This window comes from Octopus sinensis, linkage group LG13 (assembly GCF_006345805.1).
Source record: "Octopus sinensis linkage group LG13, ASM634580v1, whole genome shotgun sequence".
NCBI lineage: Eukaryota > Metazoa > Mollusca > Cephalopoda > Octopoda > Octopodidae > Octopus > Octopus sinensis.
Window position 1 is genome coordinate 42,057,466 of NC_043009.1, and position 8,941 is coordinate 42,066,406.

Genomic DNA, 8,941 nt, shown 5'->3' on the forward strand with positions numbered 1-8,941 from the left:
CTCAAGCTTTTCTCACGCTTTGTGGTATCTATTTTCTCACGCTTTTCAATACCAAATATATTTTCAAAAGGAGGTGCATCGCACTTTTGCATGTTATATGCAGGTATTTATGCAATGCCTACACACTTTACTGGGCCTCAAAGTTTCAGTATACCAGATTCTTAGCCTAAGAATTCAACTGAGTCCATTCACCAAAGGTACACAAGGGACCCGAGGTGCGTTGGTGGCTGGTCTCAAACTGGGTGATAAATGAAATGTACCATTCGAAGTAGGCTATGGTGCGATTAAACCGAAAACCGAAAAAAATTAACAGAACTGCAAGATAATTGTTATCAACATCGAAATGAGAAAAGCAAAGCTGATCTGCCATTATTTGAACTCAAATTAAAGGGTAATACCACAATATATTCTCCGACATCCAAATAAGACATGAGAACTTACGTTCCACTGCACTTTGATGTATGTCTTTAACATGACATCTAGAAATAACAGTCAAATTGCACGGTTTTATCTATTCCTCCATATACATACATACACACACATATGTGTGTATATATATATAAAATATTAAAATGGGACAACAAGATAGACGATACAAGGAAACAAGGACGGCTCATTCGAAGTTTTCTTTTCTCAGTCAAGTACCAGATTATCTTCGCAATCTCGACTGATTATACTTGAGATTGCTCCAATCTGGCCAGCCCCAAGGAAAAACTAAGCTAAGAGCATTAGATGCATAGGAAGAAATCAGCGAATGTATACAAAAACAAGGGCATAATTATATATATATATATATATATATATAGATTATATATATATATATATATAATATATATATATATATATATGAGTGTTTCCGTGTGTGCATATGCGTGTGTATGTATATATACATATTATAGTATATTATTATCTCTTTCTCTCTCTCTTTTTCTGTATATATATATATATATATATATCTGTAAAATTATAATAAATGTGAATATTGCAAATATTTGAAATTTCATATTTTCATAGACGCTCTCTGAATGACTAAATAATTCGCTACGTACTTGATATGATGATACGATTCCAATACGTGGACCGTTTGGTAAATGTACTTGAGTAGATTAGGTCCTGTGTGCGAAAGTACATAGACGAAAGCCTTATATAAGCCCTGCTCCCCTTCAGATAGACTACAGCTTTATTTCAAATGACCGAACTTCTACCCATATTTCGTTTTGGGATTTGGTTTGCAAGATTCTTTATATGAGTTCGTGTGTTGAAGCAATGTGTTAAGTCAAGACTATTGAAAAGGTTGCAAGACGCAACGAAAATTTCAGGAAAATAAAAATAAGAAATAAGTGGAAATTTTACCGGAGTGTGTGTTAAATTATAAGGCACAAAAAGAGAATGACTCTCCCCAGACACAACAGAATATTCTACCGATAGGTAACAGTAAAAGTACAGGAGTCTGCAAAATACCCAGGCGTCAATACTGAAAAGCAATGAATAAGCAGTTACAGTAACAGAACGTTTGAGGTATTCATTGTGGAAACTGATACTATTATATTAGACGTTCATTGAATCCGGTGTCTATATATGAAGAACGATCGAGTAAACTTATTGTTAGCATGGCTAACTAAAAATAGACTTCTGTATGCATGTGTGTGTTTGTGCTGATTATGTAGGTCTCTATGTAAAATGGGCATAATATCATAATATACTGGTGTATCATAGGGAAGTGTTACGTCTAATATATATATATATATATATATATATGTATATATATATATATATATATATGTATATATATATATATGTGTGTGTGTGTTTGTGTGTGTATGAATGTATTTATGTATGTATGTGTGTATATGTATATACATATAAATATATACAAATGTATATATATAATATATATATATATATATATGTATGTATGCATGCATATATATATAGGCATACGCACATATGTATATATGTGTATGTGTATGAGTACATGTATATATATATATGTATGTGTATATATATATATATATATATAAATGCTTATGTATACACATACAAACATATATATATATAAATATACACACATATTTGTATGTATGTATATGTATATGTATATATATATATGTGTGTGTGTGTGTGTGTGTGTATAAACGTCAATATCAAAGTTGTGTACAGTGCTTATGACTACATCTAATACGCATTTGTTAATTTTGTGTATTGAATGTAGATACGTGCGTATATGTGTGTGTGTAAGTGTGTGTATGTTTGTGTGTGTGTGTGCTTGCTTGTGCGTGAGTGTATACGTGCATGTGTTTCACACACACGTATGTAAGTTTACTTCATTAGAAATTTCCAGAACCTAAAACAAAAGAACCGAGCGCTAATTCCGTCGTTCTTCGTCCGTAACAAAAGAATTGCAGATAAACAAACAAATAAATAAATAAACAACACCAACAACAACCACAACAACACATTAAAAAAAAAATCTCTGCAAATATCTTCAATGATATTTGGAAAAATTTTCAGGCGAAAATTTTTCAAAAGATTTTATTTAAAGAAAATATACATTGAATTAAAGTAAGTTGAAAGATGTTTTAAAGAGAATAGAGCTTTGAAAGAAATGGTGATAAAACAAATAAGAATTATTTTGTGAAATATTTCACATAACTTTTTGTTTTTTGTTTTTGTTTATGTTCTTTTACTTTTGTATTATGTTGTGTTGTTGTTTTGTTTCTATATGCCTCCAATTCATTGGAGAATATAGATTTTGTGCAGCAAGTATTTCCAAACAGACATTTTACAATGCAATAATGATGATATATGCAGAATTCAGGTTTAATAATAATGGAAAACGATCAGAGAAGTAAAATGAAACTAAAATTTTTTAAAATTTCAAAAATTAAGAAAAATATAGACCTATTTTACGAAAACCATTCAATAAAACTGTTTGGGAAATGAATGTTTTATTTGTAAATCATTATAGTTAAATTTATTGTTATATTGTTGTTGTTATTGTTATTATTATTATTATCGTTGTTAAAGCGGCGAGCTGGCAGAATCCTTAGCACGAAATATTGCTAAGCATTTCGTCTGCTGCTACGTTCTGAGTTCAAATTCCGCCGAGGTCGACTTTGCCTTTCATCCTTTAGGGGTCGATTAAATAAGTACAAATTACGCACTGGTGTCGATGTAATCGACTTAATCCGTTTGTCTGTCCTTGTTTGTTCCCTCTGTGTTTAGTCCCTTGTGGGTAATAAAGAAATAGGTATTTCGTCTGCCGTTACGCTTTGAGTTCAAATTCCGCCGAGGTCGACTTTGCCTATCATCCTTTCGGGGTTGATTAAATAAGTACCAGTTAAGCACTCGTATCGATATAATCGACTTAATCCGTTTGTCTGTCCTTGTTTGTGTTCTCTGTGCTTAGGGCCTTGTTTGTAGTAAAGAAATAGGTATTTCGTCTGCCGCTACGTTCTGAGTTCAAATTCCGCCGAGGTCGACTTTGCCTTTCATCCTTTCGGGGTCGATTAAATAAGTACCAGTTACGCACTGGGGGTCGATCTAATCGACTTAATCCGTTTGTCCTTGTTTGTCCCCTCTGTGTGTAGCCCCTTGTGGGCAGTAAAGAAATAAGAATCGTTAGTCGCTGGGCAAAATAGCGGCACTTATGTTCTAATTTCAGATGCTACCGAGGTCGATTTTGACTTTCACCATTCCGGGTCCGATAAAAAAAGTACCAGTTAGACACTAGTGTTCGATGTACCGTATTTTATAGCCTATAAGTCCACGAATGCATAGGGTGCACCCTAGCCAAAGCTTTACTTTCGTAAAATGAATTACCACTAAGATAATGTTTTAATTCCTCCACTTACCTGTATAACTTTATGTTATTATCGGTAATTATAGGCAATTTATTGCATCCACATTTGATATAAACATAACGTAGGCGATTGTTCACCAATAGATGGCAGCACACGTTTTGTAAACATACCGTTTTGAGCGAGTTTTGAGCCTATATTGAGTGCACTGGACGTAGGAGGATTTTTAAAGCCATCAAATACGGTAATTGATTTACCCTCCCCCCTAACTTGTTGGCTTAGTGCCAAAATTTGAAATCACTATTTTCATTATTGTTGTTGCTGTTGCTGTTATTTTTATAATTACTGTTTCACTCCAGATCAGATACTCTCTCTATTCGACAGACCTATTATGAAACCGTTTGAAATCATGGCCATCAGAAACTTGCGTTTCTTTTTCTAGCAATTATGTGCTCTCCTGTCCAAAGTAGGAGACTCCAGTTGTTTGGTCAACTAGACGACCAACTCATTGAATCAACAGAGTACAAAGCGACTGAGTATTCCACAAACATGACACAAATGTGATGAGGCTGAGTTTTGAATTATAGCTACATACTATTCGACTGCCATCTACACAATTGTAGTTTCCCAATTTCATTCACAAGGTTTAGGTTAAACCGTGGCTATGGCAACGGCACTCACCTAATGTGTCACATATATACAAAACAAAAATCGTAAAAATTATGGAAAATTTGTTGGCCAGTTTGCTCGAGTTGCAAAATCAGCAGCAACAACTGAAAGAACAACAACAATTACAACAACAACAACTGCTGCTTCAATGTCACGGGGACTCTATTGTTGTGGAGTAAAAGTTGGAAATTAGACTGGCTACAGCTGCAAGTGAGTACGGTGTATCAGCCGTACTTCTGCACAAATACGACAATGGCAGTGAAAAGGCTATAGCCTATGCGTCAATGTCGTCATTGCCAGCTGAAAATAATTATAGTCAGATAGAAAAAGAGGCATTAGCAGACATAGTTAGTGTCAAGAAGTCCCATAGATTTATCCATGGAAGATGTTTCTGTTTGCAAACAGAGTATTGCCGACTGCCGACAATATATGGTTCCAAAAAAGGAATCCCAATGCCTGAGGCAAATTGACTATAGAGATGGGGCATTATAGCATTAAATTATGACTACAGAATAGAGTATTTACCGTCGAAAAACTATGGCATGCGGATGATTTGTCCAGACTGATACCAAAACATGGCGAGCCATTCGAAGAGACGGTAATCACAGCTTTAAGAGCTGAATGTGACATTAAAAAAATGAGATGTGGAAGGTGGTACGAGAGTTGCAGGTGAATCTGGAGGATATAAAGCGGAATGCGATAAAAGAGAGGTTTATGAAGGAAACAAAAGAACATTGTGGTCAGCAAAAGAACATTGTGGTCAGCAAAAGAAAACAGCAACATGTTTGGTACCAAACGAAACCAAGACGTGAATCCATACTCAATGTGTGATGACGTACAGATGTATGCACAGAGAGTAATGATACCGGAAATACTACAAAAGAAAATGTTGAGAGAATTTCACGTCGGACATCTTGGTATTTCAAGGATGAAAGATTTAATGCGTAGTTACGTATAGCTAAAAAGAGGTAACCGTGTAAGATATTATAATATGAAGATACGAAGGACTATTTGTTTATACACCACAAACACAGACTTAATTTATCCATATTCACACAACATACCCATACATATAGATATGCAATACATACACACATATATATATGTGTGTGTGTGTGTATGTGTGCACATACATAAATGCATATATGCATATATATATACATCTATAAGAAAATAAGTTAAAATAACATAAGCATAAAATAGCATGATCACACATATATATATATATATATATATTTATACATATGCACACACATACATACACTTTTATCTAATATATATACGCACACACTAGCACACATACTTATGAACAGCTATACACATACATACATATACCTACACACTTGCATATACATATATATATATATATATATGCATATATACATATATACACACACACATTTATACATACACCCACACATATATATATCTATATATGCATACACACATACACATACATACATAAATATATACATACAAGCATAGATACATGCATGCGTATACAACCTTTTTTGTGAACATCCATATGTATATATAGATGCATGTTTGTGTGTGTGTGTCTACGCATCTATATGTATATGTATATACGTATCTACAAATCGAAATGTTTTTAGCAATTTTACCTCTATTTCGTTCTTTATATATATATATTTCAAAATTTCGCCGCCACTATTTACTGAACTCCTGCTCCACCGGAGTCAATAAGACTGTGAAAGTATTGTATTGATTAGCCGAAAGCAAGAGAATGGGAGAAAAGAAGGCTCCAAATATAATGACAAGGATTGGAAATTGGTTGAAGTGAAGCATTCTATGAGGATCGTGTTATTTTTCCACTTGGTTGACATATCTAAGCTCTTCCGAGCACCAGCTTTCATTGTTCCGTAGGTCACATTTATAGCTGTTTTGAAAAGGGCTTCTTGCTGTTGTTGTTGTTGTTGTTGTTGTTGTTATTGTTGTTGCTGTTGTCGCTTGTATTAAGGAGATATCATGGCGTTCATTTGAACCGTTTAATTATTTCTACAATTTCATGATGGTGATAAATAAGAATAGAAATATTTCATTCGCAATGCTGCTGTTGTTGCTGTCGTTGTTGCTTTTGTCGTCGTTGTTGTTGTTGTTGTTGTTGTTGATGATGATGATGATGATGATGATGTTGATGACGACGTGATTATAGGTGATTATAGGATGAGGATGACGACAATGCCGATGAAAATGTTTAAAGATGGTGTTAGAGTTGACAACGCCGGTGGTGGTGGTGGTGGTGGTGCTGCTGCTGCTGCTGCCGCTGCTGCCGCCGATGATGATGATGATGATGATGATGACAACACCGATGACGTCGATAACGACGATGATCCTGATGATGATGATGGTAATGATGACGACGATAATGATGATGTCCAAGTGGAAGATGGGGAAAAACCTATGACCCTTTATAGAACAGGTGTGGTTGGGATGGAAATAAAAACCTGACTCATGGGATGCTGTTGCGAGTTAGCCTGAAATGGCCCCTAATCAAATAAGCCTACATTCCGTTTTCCTTACTGAAGACGGTTGGATGTTTATTTCATCAAACTGGACGGCCACATCGAGGTGTCTTCGTTGGTTTGCGTCCCGAGGTTGTATTTTCTAAACTTATTAAATCATGACCAAGGAAATTGAGCCATAAAACATTAGATTATTTTCCCAAGTCCTTCATTGATGCTTTTCGAGTTATATATATGGCTTGCAAGTTATATATATGAACCAAACATACAATACACACCTGTCAATGGTAAGGGAGTATGACTCGGTGCCGTGTAACATTCTTATTTATTGTCTTTGAACTGCTGGTAAAGCTGACGATGTACTACACTGCCAGCTGGTCACAACCAGTGAACTAAGGTAACATCCCTAATTTTTCGAGCACCATCCAGAGTACTTGAGCGGTTCCAAGCAGTGCTGTTTTCTGCAGGTGCTCCACCTTTACTGCAGCCCCTATTTGTTCCATGTACTTTTCAAGGTTTTTACTCATTGTTCTCAGGGCTCTAACAATTATTGGTACTACTACCACCTTTTTCATTGACCACAACTGCTTCACTTCCCAAGCTAACCTGCCATCATCATCTTTATCATAATCATCATCATCATCATCATCATCATCATCATCATCATCATCATCATCATCATCATCATCATCATTATTATTATTGAGTGAGAGAGCAGTGCATGCCATCAAAGTGACACTGGGGTAAAATATACGAAGCCCAATATACCCATCATGACTACCCGTCTGATAAAGGTACACCAGGCACATGCATCACAACCATATGTGCGCGACATGGTGATCTCATATCAAGATAAACAGCACATGACCTTGCAGGTGGGGCCCAGTTAGAATTTTCTTCAGGTTGAGTAGCCCATCCCGCTCAAAAGGTCCCTGAATAACGGTTGTTTAAGGATGTTGAAAGAACCACCAATGTTTCCAGAGGTGAATTATTCAAACCCCAAAGAATCCTTCTCAACACATGGCTATGATGCTCCCCCACTACTTCTACTCGTGATCAGAGATGCACATATCGTCAGCCACTAAGGGACATGCTCAACTGGTTAAGGTCAAACAACTGACAAGCAAATCTGTGGTATTGAGCAGAATATTTGCTGTAGCCCATCTTTTATACCAAGACAAAACAATGTACATGATAACACTTCCAATCAGTTAAAATCAGAAGTCATGAGAGCCACTGCCTGGTACTGCATTATTATTATTATTATTATTATTATTATTATTATTATTATTATTATTGGTAGATGCCTGTGTAAGCCGTGAACGAACAAATATAGTTACCCTCTTGGCCCTTACCCTTTCGGTCCAGTAGAACATCTAAAAAGTGATAACTGGGGAGAGAGAGAGAGAGAGAGAGAGAGAGAGAGAGAGAGAGAGAGAGAGAGAGAGAGAGAGAGAGAGAGAGAGAGAGAGAGAGAGAGAGAGAGAGAGAGTAGGTATACCAGTACATAGCCAATATGAGAGTTTCACTCATGGCAACAACTGCAGTATAGTTTCTTCTAACAGAACATTCTAACAGAACATTCATATGAATCTATTACATAGATTCATAAAAACAAAAAGAAAGGAATAAACAGGGAAGATAATAAGCATTTCTTATTCGTACAGTCAGCGATATCTATATTGCAGGAAATAAAGTTTAGAATTTAAAAATCGGCATCATTCTGCTTTATTTTCTCTATAAAGTTCTGATAAGTAATTGGTTAGAAAAAGCTGGTTAACAAAAGCACAGCATTTTGAAAATTAACTGCTGCATATAAAGGTTATATTAAGGTTCATTAGTTCTGAAATGTCAACAGGACATTGGTGTGTTAGTCGTAAGTGCAGTTGTGTTGTTAATAATCTCATTTTGCAGCTATGTGGCTTTGACTTCTCTCCGGCTGTGTGATAACCTTGAATTCTCAAAGGCTTCGAATGTGAGATTTGTTAC